The 21,314-nt window shown below is 37.0% G+C and overlaps 1 long non-coding RNA gene across 2 annotated transcripts; it reads left to right on the forward strand.

Annotated features, from left to right (window-relative positions):
* Positions 1 to 4,638: 4,638 nt before the first annotated feature.
* On the forward strand, positions 4,639 to 5,961 carry LOC122085496. Of its 2 annotated transcripts, none has more exons than XR_006142138.1 (2): positions 4,639 to 5,114; positions 5,286 to 5,961. It is a non-coding gene; the product is annotated as an uncharacterized LOC122085496 (long non-coding RNA). The 2 variants fall into 2 exon arrangements; XR_006142137.1 differs by having other exon boundaries at positions 5,354 to 5,961.
* Positions 5,962 to 21,314: the final 15,353 nt, after the last annotated feature.

A 21,314-nucleotide genomic window follows, 5' to 3' on the forward strand; every position in this document is an offset into this window, starting at 1 on the left:
GTGCACTCTCCTGAGATTCATTTCTCAATCTTTGCTCCTCCTAAACACACATTGTCATAAGTTCATTGATAGTCCACTGCTACTGTTGTGTATTGTATAGGACCTTGAAAGGTCCATACTCTTTGGGCAAAGAGTAGAAAATGTGGTGCACCAAGTATGTGTCAAAGATTCCTACATCTCGAGCCCTAAATTATGCTACAATATCCCTCATATTCATAATTTGCTCTTGCACACCTCTTTTATCATCATACTTGAGGAAGCTAAACCTCTCTATCAAAATGCTTGACTTAGATTTGTCAGTTTCTATAAACTGCTCATCGATTGCCGCCAAAAGTTCTAACACAGTTCGACATTTTGGGATTGAACCCTTAATGCCTTTACTGATATCAACTCTGAGAAGCTTTATTCATAGGCGGTTGCATCAATGCCATCTTTTATGGTTCTTCCTCTCCTCTGCATCACTTTTATCAGTGAGGGGAGGTGCCTCTTCTTCATTAATGGCCATGTCCAAGTCCATGCACCCTAGAAAAAGATCAGCTAACTCTTTCTAATCAACATAGTTGTCCCCATTCAGAGGGGGGAGCCTGAATTGGTTGTCAAGGATAACTACAAAAAATTATTAACCAAATCAGTGACATGCTTAAATTTAATATTGAAATCAACCCATGCTAATTTCAATAAATTAACTATAGCTTATTACAACTTTCCTATGGGCAAAACTGCAACTTACTATAGTTTGTATCCTTATTGCTGAAATCAACCTATGTTGATTGTTCAACAACAAACACATCACAATCTACATGTAGGTAAAGATTGCAATTGGTAAGGTCTTTACCTTCTAGATACATGAATATTATCACCTTCCTTGTGGGGAATGATGTCAATTTTCATGCATTAGTTGCAATAAAAACGATGCCCCACAGTTTATGTACAAGATTACCCTTAATTTGGATCATTATGGACTTTTTTAATAGTGTGGCATTCACTAAGTCCATTAAATGGCAACTTTGTAAATAAATTACATCAAGAACCCCCAAAAATATGGAGACAGTGTCACCAAAACTTATGTGACACATGGGTTCCAACACAAACAAATAACATGCATATAATAAAAGTGGAAGCATAACTAAAGAAGTGTAATATTTTGAATTGTCACTAGGTACATAAAGGTGCCAAAATTATACTAAAAGTAGCGTCTCATGACAAAATCAATTGTTATGGACTATATGACGCACTCAAGCACATTGAAAAACACCACCAAAAGAATCACACAAAACTCATGTATATATCATAAGATATGAAAGAAAAAAGAATTATAACAATTTTATCACCCATAATAGGACAAAATACTATCCTCCCACTTATGTTTAATGAAGTAAATAAGAGAATAGAATCCTGACCTCCAAATTGCTCACATAAAAAAATATATTTAAGTATATTTGAGCACAAATAAGAACCGTACGGAAGATATGAAACTGTTACTTTAAAAATTATCATGATGTCACCCAACTCATCATGATATCATTATGATGTCACCTATCTATATATATATATATATATATATCAATATTAGTATACTATTTACTTTATCTCACAACTGAGAATGACGTGTTGGTTTCAAAATTTGAAATTGAAGCCAACACGTCATATACGGTTTTGCACGGTTTTTTTTATTTAATTAAATTAAAAATAAAATGACTGATTTCAAAATCATCCAACAGTAGAGAAACCCAAGATAGGACTGGCATGCTAGTTTTCAATTTCTTTTGTTTTAAGATTTTTTTTTTATTAACTTAACAAAATAATATTAAATCCTTCAACAAATTTAAAAATGATGGGATTATCCCATCTTCCTCTCCAATCAAACACTGAAACAAAAAAAAACCCATGAGGTTTTGTTTAACGTTTCAGTCGTTTTTTGCACCAATCAGCCTTTTAATCGACAAACGATTGAGGGACTTGAAAAATCTAAATCGATCACATTCCATCTTTGTTCCATAAACGAAGCCAAAAACTCCTCATATTGTTTTGATTTTCAGAACTTAAATCCACCATTAGGGGTATTTGGTTAAATCCAAAAATTTCTCCACTTTGAACTGTGACAAAACGAAAAGATCTAAATGTCAAAAACTTCAAGTGACCAAAGCGGTAGTGTAACCCCGCTTTGATACCACATGTTAGATCATGCAATCATGTTCTAGAAATTAATGGGTAAATGCACTCTACCAACTCTTGGACAATGGTCTAATTACTAGTCTTATTAGGTCTCTCCTTAATTCGCTCGTTGATGGTGATGAGTGTTTTCATACCCCCAAGACTGGATATCCTTATTAGAGTTCCTATACGTTATAACTACCACCATCAGATAGTTTCCTAATTAGATTGTGAACTTTCTTAATCACCATGTAGCAACAAAGTAGGGTGACGTGGTATAAGGGCCACATCACTCCAACAAAACAATCTACTACAATCTTTCTGATATTGTTCTGGATTTCTCAAGTGGTTCGCCAATTAGAGAGTTGAATAGATGGATAGGGAGCCTTGAGCAGCACTATTTGTAGCTTGACTCAATTTGCTGATGTTTCAATTTTCTTTGTGAGACCATGATATGAGCTCTTTGAACCAAAATATGAATCTTGATTGGCCCCTAAGATTGTGTTAACCCTTAAGATTGTGTTAACTTCAAAATGTTGGTCCTTAAGCTTGACTTATTTGCTGATGTTTAGTTCAATTTTTGCTTGGGTCTTATGTGAAATTAGAACTCATCTCTTTGGTGTGAACCTTAACTGGCTACAACACTGCTTTCTAACTACCAGCTTTACTAGCAGCAAACAACGCTAATAGCTGCTTTAATAGGTGCCTTCTTACTCAACGTCGCTTATGAGCTACCTTACAAAACTAGCAGCATCCCTTCAACATAGCGGAATGTTGGCTATATCCTTTTGCTCCTTATCCTATGGGTCGATAGTTGTATCCGTATGCAACACCAGAGCCTACGACACTGATGACAAAGCAAGCTAGAGCGGAGCCAGTTGCTTAGCCAATCCCAGCTCCTTAGTCAGCAGCGTATGCGTTAGTAGTAGCAGCACATCCAGTAGCATCCCAACACTTGGTTCCGTAACCACCGACACAAGTAGAGGATATTGCTCATTAATGCATAGATCAATGCATCTTGAAATGCATATTGTTTACATGCATATTGTTTACAGTGAGTTTGGGTTTCTCTTACTCCCCACTTGGATATATTCCCTTAAAAATTTCTTGTTTGATGTCACCTGGAGGAGAAATTATAAAATCTACCAAAATGGGATGGGATTCTCATGGGCGGTTGCACCTATACGGGGCTGGAGTAACCCAAAAGACATGCTCGACACCCAAGCAATGCGCACCTAGTAGAATGCCCGACAGATTGCAAAATTGAGATCAGATTTTTTCCAATTGAAAGAAAAGATCTCTCAGTAGGATGAGAAGCTTTCTCAGTGTAATGAAAGATAGCATATCAGGATGCAAATGTAGCCTAATATTTCAGTCTCAGATCATGAGATTGACCCAGCCTTCCTGGAAGACATGTTCAGCACACAGGCATTGCACGCTCAGCAAAATGCCAACAGATTACAGAGCTGAGATCAGATAATTCCCAATTGAAGGAAAAGATCTCTCAACAGAATTGAAATGTAGCTAAAATGCAGTCCCAAATGATTGTGTTTACATCATTCCTGAGATCGACATAGCCTAGCATTTGAATTCTAAAATTTGGGTGATTTTTTTTTTTCCAGAAAGGAGTATACTTGTACATATTGTACAGTGGACTTACACATTGTAGAGTGAACCTGTGCAGCCCTTTGGTCAAGATGTATAGCGGGTTGCCTTCAAACAAAACTAGTTCAAATGTGTTGTTTCTTATCCTCCCACTTCCTAATTGACATTAGGTCATTCTGGTGTGTACATTCTTTAGTTTGATTAGTATTTGTCTTCTAAACGTAATGGTTCCAATCAATTCCTTCAATATATGTAATGGTTATCTTCTCTTATCTGCACTTCAATGATGACTTTTACAAATCTGAAGGCCTTAGGTGCCAAAAACTTAAGAGCCTCTGTTCTTCCCGATGTTGTCATGGTTTTCTCAATTGGTTCACTAATTAGAAGGCTGAATAGATGGATAGGGAGTCTTGAACAGAACTATTTGTAGCTTGATTCTATTTGCTGATGATTTAGTTTTCTTTGTCAAACCATGATATAAGTTTTTTGAACCACAATATGAATCTTGATTTGCCCCTAAGATTGTGTTAACTTCATAAAAGTTGGTCCCTAAGCTTGAATTACTTGCTGAGGTTTAGTTCACTTTTTGCTTGGGTCATATGTGAAATTAGAATTCTCTTTGAGCTTGGGTTTCTCTTACTCCCAACATTTGCTTATTGATTTTTTTTTTTTTTTTTTGGATAAACATCACTCCCCTCCCTTGATCTAAAGCGAAATATCAATTTGATTTACTACCTTTCCGAAAATATCACTTCCCTCCCCTACAAGAAAAAGATGCTATCTAACAGCTTCAACCATTAGATTTGGCTGGCTGTTAAGTCACATGAATTTTTATCACAATACCCTAAATACCCCCTAATTGTGAAATGCCGAAGAGACCCTTAATGCATCACTCCGTTCCTGAGGCTTAGATTGCTCACAGAAGAATAGTATGTTGTGCTTCTAAAGGATGTCCATGGCCTTGTTTTCTCCTCCTTCCAGTCGTTTCCCATCCCTCCCTGCTACTGTTTCTGCTAAACCAACCCACTTTCAACCAGAAGCCTTATCTCTCTTTACCCTCCGGAAGAAGTTTGTTTTCATTATCGAGAAAGGCAACTGATAATGTAGCAGGTGTGGTGGGTTCAGCTGCTGTTGTAGAGAAGGAGAAGGGGAGAAGAAGAAAGAAGCTTCTCCCACTGCTTCTGAACAGGAGTTGAAGAAAGAGGAAAGCTCTCTTGGGTCGAATGGGGCAGCCTCGTCGTCTACGGTGGAGGTTGTGCCTAAATTTGAAGATCCAAAATGGGTCGGTGGGACTTGGGATTTGAAGCAGTTTGAGAAAGATGGGAAGACCAACTGGGATGCCGTTATCGATGCGGGTGATCTTCTCTTTTTTCTTCTCTTTCCTTAAATAATTTTGCTTTTGTATATAATTTCGCTTTTCTGTGTGAACCCACTTGTTATCTCCCTCCCCTTCCTCTCCTTATTTGATATTTTGGCTGGTAAGAGTTTTCTTTCTTCTGGGTTCATAAATTTCTGATCTACTACAGGTTTGCGGAAAATGGTTGTAATTATTCATTATTCAACATAATAAATTGCTTTATATTGGAATTGGTAGTTACTATTTCAAAATCCACCAAGAATACAAGGTTCAGTAAAGTCATGGAAAGATGGCCTGCATTGCAGCGAGTTATGGTGGAAGCCCAACATCACAGACGGCTTCGTCTGGCTCGACGAGCGGTAGCCTGAGAACGAGACCTGGCCAGAAGCTTCGCCACCATATAGAGTGTTGGAGGATTTGTCTGAGGTTCAAGTATATCAGTCTGTACGGTTCCCGTTTCGCAGTTCGGATTGCTGGAATCGTATTGGAAAGTTTCCAGTTAGGGTTCCTTCCTTTGTGAGATGTTCCGTGATGGGAGACGATGAGGAGGGTATTTTGAGTATTGTGATAAAAATTCATGTGAGTTAACCGTCAAATCTAACAGTTGAGGCGGTTAGATAGCACCTTTTTCCTGTAGGGGAGAGGAGTGATATTTTCAAGAAGGTGATGGGTCAAGTTGGTATTTCACCTTAATTCAAGGGAGGGGAGTGATGTTTACCCCCTTTTTTTTTTCTGTAAGTGTAATGAGATCCCCGATTGTTTGGCTCCCTCTTGTGTTAAGATGTTCCACATTATCAATACATCTAAGAAGACTAGAGCTGCTATAGGCTCGAAGTCAACTGAGAGAATTGTTTGCATATTAACTTAGGGCCCGTTTGATAACGTTTCTGTCGTTTCTGTTTCAAGAAACGACAGAAACATAAATTTCGGTTTCTAGAAACAGAAACGGAATTGAAGGTGTTTGATAAGTCATGTTTTTAGAAGTCGATGGTAACCAGTGAAAGAATTGCCACAAGTCATTTCCAGAAACGATGAAACAAGTTGAACTTGTTTCACTTGGGTCGTTTCTTGAATCATAAATAAGTAAAAATTTCTATTTCTATTTCTAAAAATAAGTGAAATGGAACAGTTTTATCAAACGCTTTTTGCTCCGTTTCTGCTGTTTATGGAAACAGAAACAGCAGAAACGCGTTTCTTGAAACGTTATCAAACGGGCTCTTAGTTTGTTATTGATGTTTTGTTTCCATGATGGGCACTTTGATATATTTCCTCAAAATTTTCTTAGTTTATGTCACCTATGGGAGAAATTATAAAAACTCCCAACAAGTAATGGGATGGGATTCTCATGGGTGGGTGTGCCTATACAGGGCTGGAGTAATCCCCAAAATACATATTCTACACACAAGCAATGCGCACCTAGTAGAATACCCGACAGATTGTGAAATTGAGATCAGAGAAATCCTAATCGAAAGAAAATATCTCTCATTTTTTTGGGCTTGACTTAAGATGTGGTTCCAGAAATGGAGTTGCTATTCTCGATTTAGACAAGATTTTGGAACAAGCTTGCTTGCATTACCAGTGAGAAACTTTCTATAATGAGAAGATAGCTCAGCAATATGAAAATGTAGATAAAATGCAATCCGAGATGATTGCATTTACATCATTCATGAGATCCACGTAGCCTAGCATTTGAATTCTAAAATTTGGCTAATTTTTTAAAGAAAAGAGTATACTTGTACATATTGTAGAGTGGAATTGTACATATTATAGAGTGGACTTGTACAGCCCTTTGGTCAAGATGTACAGTGGGTTGCCTTGAAAAGGAACTGGTTCAGATATGTTGCTTCTTATTCTCCCACTTCCTAATTAAGTGAGATTAGGTCATTCTGGTGTGTACATTCTTTCATTTGATGAGTATTTGTCTTCTAAGCGTAATGGTTCCAGTCAACTCTTTCAATATATGTAATGGTTATTGTTAAATTTGTCTCGAATTCGTGACTTGTTTTGAAGATTGATCGGATCCGACATATTTTGGTGGCGACCTGAATGGGAATTTTTCTGAGATCTATGATGGAAGCAGAGGGTTTGGGCCGATAGAGCCCATTACTGATCTCGTATGGGGGTGCGGGGGCGTAGCCCCCACGGTATGGTTCGACTGGATCGATCGCGACCCGATGGGTCGAACTGCGATTTGGAGTATATATATATATATAATGTACTGTTACTTGTTGAGAAAGTCATTGTATTCCAGGGTTTTCACGCAGCTAGGGTTTCAGGGCGAGTTTTTCCTCGCCGCTGCTAGGGTGTAATTTCTCCTCTGCATAGTGAATCATCTTCTTCTTCGCCCGAGGACGTAGCACACCACCCTGGTGTGTGAACCTCGTTAAATCTCTGTCGTACGGATCTATTGTCTCTTTATTCGTGTTTCTTGGTGTTTGATCTAACAGTTATCTTCTCTTATCTGCACTTAAATGGTGATTTTTACATATCCGAAGGCCTCAGGTGCCAAAAACTTAAGAGCTTCTATTCTCATCACCTCTGGGAGTATTTGGTACACAAACTTGCAGAAACATCTGTTGTGGCTTGGTATATAAGGTGTCATAGGATTACCAACGCCCTCATTGGCATCTTTTAACATAACATGAGCATTCATAACTTGGACTACACTATGCTGGCAAGTGCTTAATTTTCTAAAGTGAGATGGGATGATACATGATTTCATGGTATTTTAAAGATCATAACCAGAAGGTTCTTTAGATTTTTATTTAAAGGGCATACCCAGTGCACAAGGCTCCACCACTATGGGGTCTGGGGAGGGTCATAACTTATGCAGCCTCACCCCTGCTTCACAAGGACGGGTCAATGTGTGTCCCAAACTAGATGCTGGTTTAGAAAGTCTTCAAGTTAACCTAATCTTTACGTAGCAAATATTTGACTAAGTAATAAATAATACATGAAAAACCTTGCATCTTTTATTGACTAAAATGAATTGTATGAGGATAACCCTAGTAATTGTTGCTTGATCTAGACGTCTCAATGGCTGGGCCGCCGGCTAAAATTTGTAGTAAAATCAGATTGGTTGGACTCGATCAATAGCCTTATTCAAGTAACTCCACCTTCAAATCTGATTGTTTCACACCAAACAACCCTAATACTCCCCAAAAGGTGGACCAAGATTTGGAATGGATCGTCACCCTATTCAGTCCTCTATCCTTCGAATTATTACTTTCATTTTGGGATCATTCACTCAAGTGTTGCAGGCCTATGATCACTGTTTGATCATCATTTGGATGATGTTAATTTATCTCATGGGGAAAGGCTACTATCACAAGTAGCATGAGAGCTTGATTTCAGACTGAATTTATATCTGTAATTAGCAAAGCTTATTTTTCTCTTTGAACGATTTATTGTATCACTACATATAGGAAGGAATGCGACTTAAAAGGAATTAGTTGTTCGATTTACTTGAGGGCGAGCCTATGGCACAATGGAAGTTGCACTATTGCAACATATCGATCACAGGTTACAAAACTTGAAAATAACTTCTTCTGCAAAACAAGGGTAAGGCTGTGTACATTTTCCCCAGCACTATCCAAGCAAGTCTCTTGGCTACCCTCAAAGGATAATAGGACATTATGACTTCCTAGTTCTAAGACCGTTAAGTTAAAGAGTGTGCAAGCTATACAAAACTCTTGTCTCTTCTTCCTATGCATGCATCTTCCCCATGAGAGGGCTTCATAAAACATAGACGGAGAATTGTCTTGCAAACCACCTGAAAAAACACAAACCCGACCTTACCTTCTATGTGAAACTGAAATCCCTAATCATGGTTCTTTTACACCACTAAAATGTCTCAAAAACTACCATGTTTCCCATTTCATAAATAGTGAAGATCTGACTAGGAAAAAGGGGGGGACGTGGGTGCTCGCCTCTAGCTCCCTCCCCAAGCTGGTATCAGGAGGGATGGTTGGACCGAATTATTTGACTTTCTTTCCACCAATCCCCTACATATGTTGTGATGGGTGACTTTAATGAGACTCTCCCCCAATCAGACAAGGTTGGTGGTAACCCTTTCAAGCCCTCCCTTTCATCCACACTTTTGAGGCAACTCCACTCTTCCCTTAACCTTGAGCCCATCAATATTCATGGAAATCCCTTTACCTTGTCGAACAAACAGAAACCCACTCTTCTGATTAAAGAGTGCCTTGATAGAGCCGCTTCCATACAATGGCTCTCTTTCTTCCCCAATCTTTTATCCCTAAACTTCCATCTATTGGTTCTGATCACAGTTCTATCATCATCCACACCTCTCCCTGTGTTATCAATTAGAAGAAACTTTTTCATTACCGACATGCTTGGAGCTCCCACCCTGGTTTCCCTTCCTTCTATTGGGGATAAATGGATTTCTTTGGGTCATGTCAATTTTATGACTAAGATCAGATGCTTTAGCAGACTGTAGGGTATTGCAATAGCAATGTTTTTTGGGCATATTAAATTGGATATGGAAAAAGCCCCTCAATATTCATGGAATTCCCTTTACCTGGTCGAACAAACAGAAACCCACTCTTCTGATTAAAGAGTGTCTTGATAGAGCCGCTTCCATACAATGGCTCTCTTTCTTCCCCAATGTTTTATCTCTAAACTTCTATCTATTGGTTCTGATCACAGTCCTATCATCATCCACACATCTCCGTGTGTCATCAATTAGAAGAAATGTTTTCATTATTAACATGCTTGGAGCTCCCACCCTGGTTTCCCTTCCTTCTGTTGGGATAAATGGATTTCTTTGGGTCATGTCAATCTTATGACTAAGATCAGATGCTTTAGCAGACTGTAGGGTATTGCAATCGCAATGTTTTTGGGCATATTAAATTGGATATAGGAAAAGCCTACTATAAGCTTGAATAGGGTCATCTTCGAGCTACTTTTAATTTTTCGGGCTTTGGTGATAGATGGGGTGATCTTATTGACATTTAATTAGTTCCTCATCTTTCTCTATTAAAGGAATTAGACAAGGCTGCCCTTTGAGCCCCTTTCTCTTTATTGTAGCAATGGAGGTCCTTTCCCGCCTCTTTACTTCCTTTAAAGAAAAATGAACTTAATCAAGAGCATCAAGATCTCTGGATATGCCCCTAAGATTTCTCATCTTTTCTTTGTAGATGATATTTTCAATTTTTGTAGGGCCACTATGGATGCCTTTGCCACCATCATGTGTATTCAGGATTTATTTTCTGACATCTCTAGTCTAACTATTAATCCGGATGAGTGTAGTATTGCCTTTAGCTCCAACATGAATAATGAATCCGAAACCGGACTGTTTCATTCCATTGGAATCAAAGAAATGAGACCTAACTCTTCTTACCTCAGCATTAATCTTTTGCATAAAAGAGCCAAAATTGTTTATTTCAAATCCATCGTTTCAAAAGTGGAAAGCCAATTTGATATCCTTTCTGGACAAACCATCTTAACTTAGTCAATTTTGTCCTCCATCCGTAACTATTTGATGTTCTACTTTGCTTTTCTGGAAACTACATGGAAGAAATTGGACTCTGCTTACTTGCACTTTTCTGGAATGATGATGTCACCAAATCTATAAAACTTCGTTTGATTGGTTGGCATAAGATTTGCTAACCCAAATCATGTGGTGGTCTTGGATTGCAGGACTCTGAATCCCATAATAAAGCTCTCCTTCTCAAAGTTGGTGCCTTATTACTAATGAACAATCTTTGTGGGCACAAATTCTCAAAGCTAAGTACCACCATAATGCCTCTATTTTTTACCAAAAGACTATGAGAAAGAGAGGATCCTTTTGGTCGAATAGCATTGCAAGTATCTTTCCCCTTCTTCAGAAAATGGTCTTACAGAAAATTGGAAATGGGAATGATACTTTCTTTTGGACTGATATATGGTTAGTGTCTTTTCCTTCTTTATCTAATGTTGTTCATAATGCCGCTCCTACCTCTTCTTTTCATTTAGAGGTAAGTGACTTCAATCTGAGAAGTATACGGACCTCTAATGTTTTAAATTTTGTGTTATTCTTTGCTGGCCGAACCACTTTAATTTAGTCAGTTTTGTCCTCCATCTGTACCTATTTGATGTTCTGCTTTGCTTTTTTGGAAACTACATGCAAGAAATTAGACTCTACTTACCTGCACTTCTGGAATGGTGATGTCACCAAATTCATAAAACTTTGTTTGATTGGTTGGCGTAAGGTTTTCTAACTAAATTATGCGGTGGTCTTGGATTGCGGGACTCTAAATCCCATAATAAAACTCTCCTACTCAAACTTGGTTGTTGCCTTATTACTAATGAACAATCTTTGTGGGCACAAATTCTCAAAGCTAAGTACTACCATAATGCCTTTATTTTTTACCAAAAGACTTTGAGAAAGAGAGGATCCTTTTGCTAGAATAGCATTGCAAGTATCCTTCCTCTTCTTCAGAAAATGGTCTTAAGGAAAATTGGAAATGGGAATGATACTTTTTTTTTTTATTGAAACAGATAGTGTCTTTTCATTTTTTATCTAATGGTGTTCATAATGCCGCCCCTACCTCTTCTTTTCATTTAAAGGTATGTGATTTCAATCTGGGAAGTATATGGAACTCTAATCTTTTAAATTTTGTGCTCCCTTCCCTTGTCACCAATAGATTTTTACAAATTCTTATCTCCAACTGCCCTGATAGATGGTGGTGTCAACTCCTAAGGATGGCAATCTATCTACTAAGAAAGCTGCCACATTTCTTATAACTGATTACTTACTAATAGTAGTGGATGCTCAAACGAGTGTTCCTGCTTGTTGCCTTACTCACAACGAGTGGCGCTTTTTTTGAAAACTGAAAATCCACCCTAAATATAAGGTCTTCTTTTAGAGAATTCCCCATTAAGCTATTCCTACAATGGGCACCCTGCATAAATGGATAGACATTGACCCCATGTATGGTTTGTGCCACAACAATAGTGAGAGCACTTGTCACTTGTTTCTCATGTGAAGTTTTCTTGCATAATTTGGGCTGCTGGATCTCTATCTCAAAACTAAGCATTTTAATACCACATCTTCATTTCAGTTTTTATGTATTTTTCTAATTCTAATACTATCCCAAAAAATAATTTGACTCACTTTTTCAATGAATTCATTATAATATACTACCATATTTGGCAACATAGGAACCAGGTTCTATTTGGAAACCAAAAACCCAACCCATACTATATCCTAAAACAGGTAGATTTTAGGACCTCTCTTTACATCATTAATGATGAAAAGGTAATGAACCTACCTCAGAAATCTCCCCAAAATACAACTACCTATCATCCTAAATGCTATTTTGCTATGCACTAAGGGTAATTAATTCATGAGGATTTCTTTTCCATAAAAGGACCAAATTCCATTCACCTAAGTCATGAGCATCAGTACCATCGGATGTTTAAAAGGGAGGTGTACTGTCGAGCCCAAAAAATAGGGGTTTAAAATCTGTGATAGGACAAGAATACCATCGCATGATCATATCTTCAATGGTGACGAAATTGTTCCATTACACCAATGAGGAAAACTTTTGCCCCCATACGGAAAAAGATGTCTCCCACTAAGGGTGTCAATTTAGAATTGGAACTGAAATCGACTATTTAAAACCGAGTCAAATCAATGTAAAATTGTGGAATCAAATCGAATTACCAAGTTTCAAACCAGACAAAAATAATTCTTCAATGTGAAAGATAAAGTCTATTTCTTTTTAATGTTCGAAAAATGTTTGATGGATTATGAATCTAGCAAATAAGGGTTATATGTTATTCAAGATGTAAAAAAGTTAGCTCAAACACCTAAAATATGACCTAAATCGAATACAAAACTGACTAAAACCGAAGAAGTAACCTAGTATCGCTACTCTGGTAGCATTTGCTGCTCTTCCTTTCCGAAATCGCAGTATAGAAACTTCCAAACCGGATAAAAGCCTTCGGTTACGAGGAGTATCCTTTAATATGGGGAAAACAAGCACCCAATACCCACCCAGTGTAGAAACCCCTAACCTAGGTTAGCAACATAGATAACGGAAGTGGGGGCTAGTAGTGAAGAAAACCACATGTTGCTAGTGCGCCCTCAACAAGAAAAGGCCTACTCTTATCATAAGGGTGGTTGTAGATCAGCAGTAGAAAAAGCTGATCGTAGACCACCATATATAAATGGGCTAACACGCCTCAGCATTTTGACTTCAGGCATATGCCTTACTCAACCAAGCAACTCTAGTGTACGCTCTTCAAAAGGCTTAGATTTTAAGGTCACCACTGAAAGACTAGGGGTGTAAGCCCTGAAAGCCTTTGTACTCCGGTAGGGCAAGCAACTCTGGAAAAAAAAAAAAGAAGAAAGAAGAAGAAGAAGCAATTGAAAACCAAAACTTAACCATTTAAGTTGGCTCGATTTTGGTTTTGTAAATATATTCATATTATTAGTTCGATTCAATTTTGTATCTATATTTTATATCCTGAATTGAATCGAAAGAATGGCACCCTTAACTTGGGATGTCAAATGGTCGGTTTAGTATTAATCGGTTTTGGTCTACGAACGAGGTAGACTAAAACAAAATAGTCAAGGAACTTTGGTTTTTGATCGGTTTTGATTCATTTTGGTCTTTCAGTATCAGGTTAATACCAATTTCGAGCGGTTTGTTTCGAACTTAAACTACAATGAATTCTTGCATTCATAACTTAAAGTGACGAAAGATTCGGTAAAAACATTTTTAATCATCTTCCCCAAGTCATCCAGGAATATAGAAACTGATTTGTGTTCATGTTATGAAGAAAAATTTATTGTAAGGGGAAGATAACTACTATTAAAATCAATGAATAAATAGAGGTTGTAGCAAAATCATTATTTGTCGTTGTAAGGAAAAGACTTATATTGAAATCAATGAATAAATAATTAGCGAGAAATTAATAATTTTGAAATCACAAAACAAACCCTAGTATCAAATCATTCAATGAAATTCACCTATTCATAATCTCATATTCAATCATTTTTTTATTGGTTTGACTTTTGATTTAGATATTGATTGGTTTGATGCGATCCGATTTTCAGTTGGTCGCATACTACCTCAATCCAAAACCAACCCAATAGGATCAGTTTGGTTTGTTCTGAATTTTTTCAGTTGGTTTCGATCGATTTACCCATTCGGGCTAGGTTTTGACACCCTTACCCTTAGCTGCCAAGTTGTGTGGATCCTACACCCAAACACTAGAAGGACAGATGGCTACTCCTGCCTCCATAAAATGAGTTGATCCAGATCCTCTGTAGTGCGGGGGTGAACTACCACAATTCAACACGTAAAGTTTTCAAAACAATTGGCTTAAATTGCTAAGAGCATAGGGAAATGTTATATATATATATATATATATATATATATATGCGAAACAGACAAGGTTTCAAACCAAGTGGGAGGACAAGATACGTATCACTGATTTCAACAATTATTGTGAGATTGAATTTTATAAGTAGTGGCAGAAGTCCAACCGATTGATACTAATGATTATTAAGTGGATCCAATGCCTAGGGCACTGGCGTGCAGCTTCTACCTGAAGAATAGGCCTCAAGAGGTCAGTGGATTAACTTTTATCGCATGGACATGTGAGTGTATTTTGTTTCCCCTCATCTCCCTATCATTCCCCCAACTCCTCGGTTATGGTTGAGTAAAGTCCATTCCTTAGCAATTAAAAAAAATATATATATATATATATATTAATAATAGGATAAGATTCCATTTCATGAGCCCAAGGACCATAGAGTTAATGCTAGGTTGGGGTGACCCAAGGACGCGTTCCCATGTCCTCTCAACCCTAAGATCACACTCTAATCGCCCGTTGAGAGGAGCCGGATCCCTAATGATAAGGATTATGGAGGTGAATAGGAAAAACCATGTAGATCCCCACGATTGTGTATGACTCTATCTGAATCCAATGATCGATGGGGGCTCTGATAGTCAATATGTGAAGGGTTGTTGAATGGTGGCGGTTCCCATCTTCGAATCGATTCTCAGACGGGTATGTACTAGATTCTGTAGTTAATTAATCTTGCAACCTCTTATCGTTTCCTCTTTTTCCCCCTTTCTTTTTTTCTCTCAATCGATGAGATAAAGAACCCAATTTCTCCAATGAGGAAGAGTAGTAGTAGAAAGAGAGACCTAAGAGAGGGAATCTTCAGTTTTGAGTCCGGAAAAGATGGCGGAGAGCTTACCAAAGATAGGCAAATGTCTTCTACCTCTCTCGCTTCCTCCACTTACTTCACACCTTCTTCACAATACTCAGGCGTCGGAAACTCACATTTTTTCAGCTCTTCAGCTAGTTGATTCTCATCTGCACCCTTCCCCTAGCTCAAATTCTCTCAATCGTTCCAAGTTTTGGCTATACTATCGACCACTCAAGTATATTTTATGGTCTATAGGTATCGATTCTGAACTGCAATTGAGCTACCCAGCACTTGCTTCCCCTCCATGGTGAATTGGAGAGAGAGAGAGAGATTCGAACTGCAAATATCAACAGAAATATCCTTCTCTGTTTCCCATGTACATAACATTTCACTATACTCTCGACAATCTAGGCTAGTTGATTTGAGAATTCCACATGTCGAGTTGTGGTGCCGCGCTACATATCATGTAGCACACCCCCACGCTACGGAAGATCCCAACCCGGAAATGAAGGATTGAGCTCCTCTGTGGTGTAATATGGTGTTGAGCGCACATCCAATGGCCAAAGCATCTTGGCATGGAATCCAAGGTGATCGCACGTAGCCTAAGACGTTTCAAGGCGTTGGTTACGTGCCTGACACTGTGTTTCGCCCCCACACTCCTGCAACCAAACCAGGCCCAAATACAAGGCGGACCTGACTTTAATTATGAGGCCCACATTAGGGCAGGCCCAGCTGGGCCTGGTATATTACTACTCTACCACTTTAACCATTGTCTTGAGGCGATGGAACGCCTCCGTCTACCCTAGCCAATATAAAGTCGTTTTGGGAGTGAAGGAGGGCCTTCAAAGTTTCAATCTATAATTCTAGATCTGGGCCCCTACCGTCTTTGCTTTAACTGGAGGAAGCTTTTTTGAAGCTCCTCCAGGCTCTTCGTCTGGTTCTTCTTCAGTCATTCTTCATCGTCAAGCTTTAACCACATCAAGGTATAAATGTTCAATTCAGTTTTGTTGTTTCTTTAAATTCTTTCTCGCTTTCCTTCCTTCCCTGACTAATTATTAAAATAAGAAAACTGAACAGATTTTGGTTTGGATGGTAAAATCAGTATCTTTGTCTTGATCATTCGTAGTCCATCTTCTTGCTCTTAATATATGTTTATTCTCATTTGCTAATTATTTTATTTGGGAATGCATGTTAATTTTCTTGGAATGGAAAAAACGAAGCATGTTAGTATAAGCTGAAATGTTGAATCATTTTCAGTATTTCTTTTTTTCCTTTCAGCGCTCTGTCTTTCCCATGTTTCTCTTGTACCCTGGAGATTACAAGGTGGGATTGATCCTAAACTATTCCATTAACCAATAGAAATAAATTCCGGTACTAAAGAAAGGTTGCTGCTGCTGTCGGTTCTTGGAGGATGAACTCCATTAAAGGGGCAGAATCTACCTTAAGGTGAAATGTATGCCACAGTTGTCATAGCGACAAGGTGTTGGAGGGCTGCCTAAAGAGTTTAGGCGACAAGTCGCTTGCCTCAAGGCGAACAAGGCACCTAAGGCTACTAAGTTTTTTTTTTCATTTCCCATATTTTTCTAACATTATTTAGTATGTTATATATACATTGTATCATAAAAAATATACATTAAGTCATCAAATAATCAAAAATCAATATTAAACCGCATCAAATCATCAAAAATCAACATTTAGAAAATTTTTATTGTTTAATAATAAGTTTGACTGGTCAAATAATTTTATTTACATGAATGAGACATTTGTATTTGGTAGAGCTCAAAATCAGCTTTCTAAATAGTCTAAGTTTACTTAAATCTGTGATGCATAACCGATGTTTGAAATCCCTGTTCGGTTCGCTTATGGGTCCACCCAATTAATAAGTAACTCAATTGAAATTAATATTGGCAATTCCATGAATAGATCGAAGATTTCAATTGAGGTGGCAATTTGGTAATTAACAGAATTCTTTAGATATTAGTGGATCACTCAATAGAAAATGATATAATGGAGGATAAGATTTATTGTAAGGGGACAAATTTGGAAGGGTTGGTAAAGTATGGACATTTTAGAATATATGAAGATAAGAGGGGCAATATAGGGGAAACAAGTGGAGTAATTATATCAAAGAGGGGAAGAGTGACGTGGGGTTGTCTTCTTCCTTGCAAAGAACAAAGCTAGCGAATAAATAGCTGGAGTAAAGATGAGATAACTCCTTCAAGGGTAAGTGATGGTTTTCCTAAAAAGCCAACAAATCAAGTGTTTCAGAGTTTTGTGAGCCTTACTGTGATGTTATGCGCAAGCCTCAACTGATGTTCGATCCTATGAAGAGAGGAAGTTTTGGCACCAAGGTTTGGGGGTGTTTGGCGCATAGGGAAGAGCAACCTTCCCTACAGTCTCAAGCTCAAGCAACCTAGCATGAAGGTATCATAAGCTTTCTTCTCTGCCTAGTAGTACTGCCCGACAAGGGATTTCAACAAAGAAATTGGAGGAAGAGAAAGAATTCAGAAGCGAAGAATAATAGATGAAGAGGGAAAGAGATCAGACAAGGGGGAACGGTCACACGACCTTGATAGTACCGATCCGGTACTAACAACTCAATTCAGTCCATTCTCAAAACATATATAACAAATTGGGTTACATGCCTTTATATAATAAATAAATTGAAATTAAAACATGCCTAATTAAAATCTAAATTCAAATAGCAACTCCTAATTACTTCCTAAATCTTAGACTAATAGAATAGAAACACAATAAAACTAAAATTGAAAATTTCTACTTGTCTAATAGCTACCCCCAAAATAACTCAAAATAAAATATTACATATATTTCCGATTAAAATAACTCAATATTTCCTAATAAAATAAATCCTAAAGTATCCTACTATTCCCAAAAATCCAATCATACTCGGTTCATCTCAGTCGAGATTGCTAGATGAGTCTACCAGGTTCAACCTCTGCTTCAATATGAGTTTTAATGACAAATCTATTTTTATGCAAATGCGCCTAAGTGAAAATAAATTAATGGATATCAGAACAAAATATTATTTTACTGGATTTTTTGTTTTAGCAGTGTTTTACCAAGATAAGATTTATGAAATTTTCAGAATTGAGATAAACCCCAACATTTGAAAGTTGAAAATTGCTCGTACAAAAAAATTCAATTTTTGTTCTTGGACTGAGGGCTTTTTTTTTTTTTTTTTTTTTTTTTAATCCTTTTAGAATTTGTTTGTTAAACTATTTTTATTAGATTTAACTAGGGGGTATTTGCTTATTTATGAAGAATATCTTAAGTAAAACTTAAATGATATTTGGTGTAAATAAATGTTGTTCCTTATAGTAAGGCACTAATGCAAGTTGACAATAGTTCGCCCAAACTCCAACTAGGCTGCCTGAACGCCTAGTTGTCACCTAGGCGATGCCTTGACAAATATGATGCACGCTTAAGCTCAACAGATCATCCTTAGAAAAGGATTTGAGTTTCATGCATTAACATCCGTTTTGATGTAGATCAATGTGAACAAGGAGAAGTTCTAGAAATTGAAAGTCTTCTAGCAGCCATTGTTAAAAGAAGAATAGTTGTCCTTGTTTGAAAATGGATTAGTTTGCTTTATTCAAAGTCCAAGTTAGGCAAGTATTGGTGTTGAAATTCTAAGTTAGTAAATGTTGGTGTTGAAAGTCCAAGTTAGGTAAATAAAGTCCAAGTTGTTGGATGTGTATTACCTTAGCTTATAAATATATGTAATCCCTTCAAGAATGAAGAGCAAGAATGCAAGAAAAGTCAGTGAGAGGCAATAACGGTGAGATGCAATGAAGCGGTGAGATGTCGAGGGTGAGAGACCCGAGTCTGAGAAAGACTATTTACCCCTCTTTCCCCAATCTTCTTATCTTTTCTTTTCCTTTTGTTGGCCCACCTATGTAACCTCAAAGAAGGAAATAAATTCATTTTTATGTGTGTTATGTAATAAAAAAAAATTTTGTTTGCCCTTATACATTAGTTCCTTGTTACTAACGATCTCCAGCTGGATTTCTACTGGTTCGAGATCTGTTTCTACTTTTATCCTATAAAATATAGGTTGCAAAGTTGAAAACTACCATGGCCTTTTTCATTTAAGGCAAATTAGAATGCCCATTGAATTAAAAACAACAATTATGTATTGGCATCTTCCTTGTAAGGAGGGAGTGGTGGCAACAAATGTATATGATTTAAGATTCAGATATTATTAAATGCATGGTTTTAAGTATCTTCGATACCGATACGATACCCTCCGATACGTATCTTAAATTTAGCCGACCGATACGATACACACCGATACGATACATGAAATTTTTAAAATCCTTTCGTATCGATATATATCCTACAATACATACCGATATACATCAATACACCACCAATACACATCGATACGATACGATATGCCTCGATACGACTATGAAAATTATAAAATTGAGGTAAAATGTACATTTCGGTATGTATTGGTACGTATCGATGAGTATCGGTATGTATCGATCGGTACGTATCGGTATATATTGGCATGTATCGGTGAGTATCGATATATATCGATACGTATAGGTGAGTATCGATACGTATCGGTATGTACCGATACAATGCGCTATGGTCATATAATGGCCAAGATGGGTAATTTTTCAGAAAAACACGATTTTTTGAAGGGTTTTTGTTCCAAAGTTGCTATCAGCAATATTTCTCTCTAACTAAAGTGGAAATCAAGGTTGGGAACAAGGATTTTACATTTATGGGATAACTACAAACCTTGAATTCTTAGTACGATACCCTCAATTTAGTGTTTATGCATAATACATGTTATCAATAGTTTTTTTTAACAAATTCTTTATGCAAAAGTGTTTAAAAAAATGTTTCCTATCCATTTATGTGTGTATCTTTAGCGTATCTTAGTGTATCTCCGATACGATACGATACTCTCCAATACGTATCTTAATTTTGGCCGACCGATACCGATACTTTAATCCTTGATTAAATGAGTTGCTCTATCATTGTTGTCTTGCAGATAATTTATTGCCAAATATCTATGGGGCCAAAGTATTCAATTAATTGGTGCATCTTCGTTTTCGCTGATGCAGAGTTTTTTATGGAACATTCACATCTCTTGCATTACAATAACAAGGTATTGGTTGTTCTCATTTTACCATCTACATTTTTGTTCAATTTAGATATTAAATAGTGTCATGCATATAAGTGATTATCATCTTTTCATCACATTTAATCAACGATATAGAGGATGCGTTCACAAATCAAATCAATGATTTACCAAGAGATTATAACGTTTTGTTTATTTATTTTTTATGTAAGCAATGTTTTTCAATTTAAACTTTTTCTTTGTATATGTCTGTGTGTGATATATATATATATATATATATATATAGAGAGAGAGAGAGAGAAAAGCAAAATGCAGTAATTCTTTTATAACTCAAAAGGAAAAACAGCCCAACACCAAAAACAAGATTTATTACATCTAATAAATTTTAGGCAAAAGTTTTCCTTGGAAGAATCCCTTCAGCCACTTTGTTAGTATCCGTTCACCCCAAGAAATGGGATAATGGCTGCACTTAGGCAGAATATTGACGGTAAATTTTTACCCTTACTATTTACCTCATGCAACGGAGGTAAAAAAAATAAACATCACTATATATAAAATTTCAAAAGCGGTGATATGCTACCACTATAAGTACTCATTAATGGAAATATATTACCTCCTCCATTTGTCACTATTTGGAATGGTTATTGTAGACCGCCTAATTGGTCCTAATTACAAGTGGTATAGCGGATTTTTTTTTTTTTTTCAAACCACAATGGAAGTGAATGTGTTATTATATATTTAATAGCAGTAATATTTTTACCGTTGCCATTTGTAAGGAGTTAGAAGAGGCATTAAATTACCGCATCAGATTTGGTGAAAATTGAAAGTGGTAAAGTTTTAACCGCAACTGGAGTGAATTATTTTTTATATTTAACTACATTGTTATATTCTACCGTCCCTTTTGTATATGT

This window comes from Macadamia integrifolia, chromosome 8, assembly GCF_013358625.1.
Source record: "Macadamia integrifolia cultivar HAES 741 chromosome 8, SCU_Mint_v3, whole genome shotgun sequence".
In the NCBI taxonomy this organism is placed as follows: domain Eukaryota; kingdom Viridiplantae; phylum Streptophyta; class Magnoliopsida; order Proteales; family Proteaceae; genus Macadamia; species Macadamia integrifolia.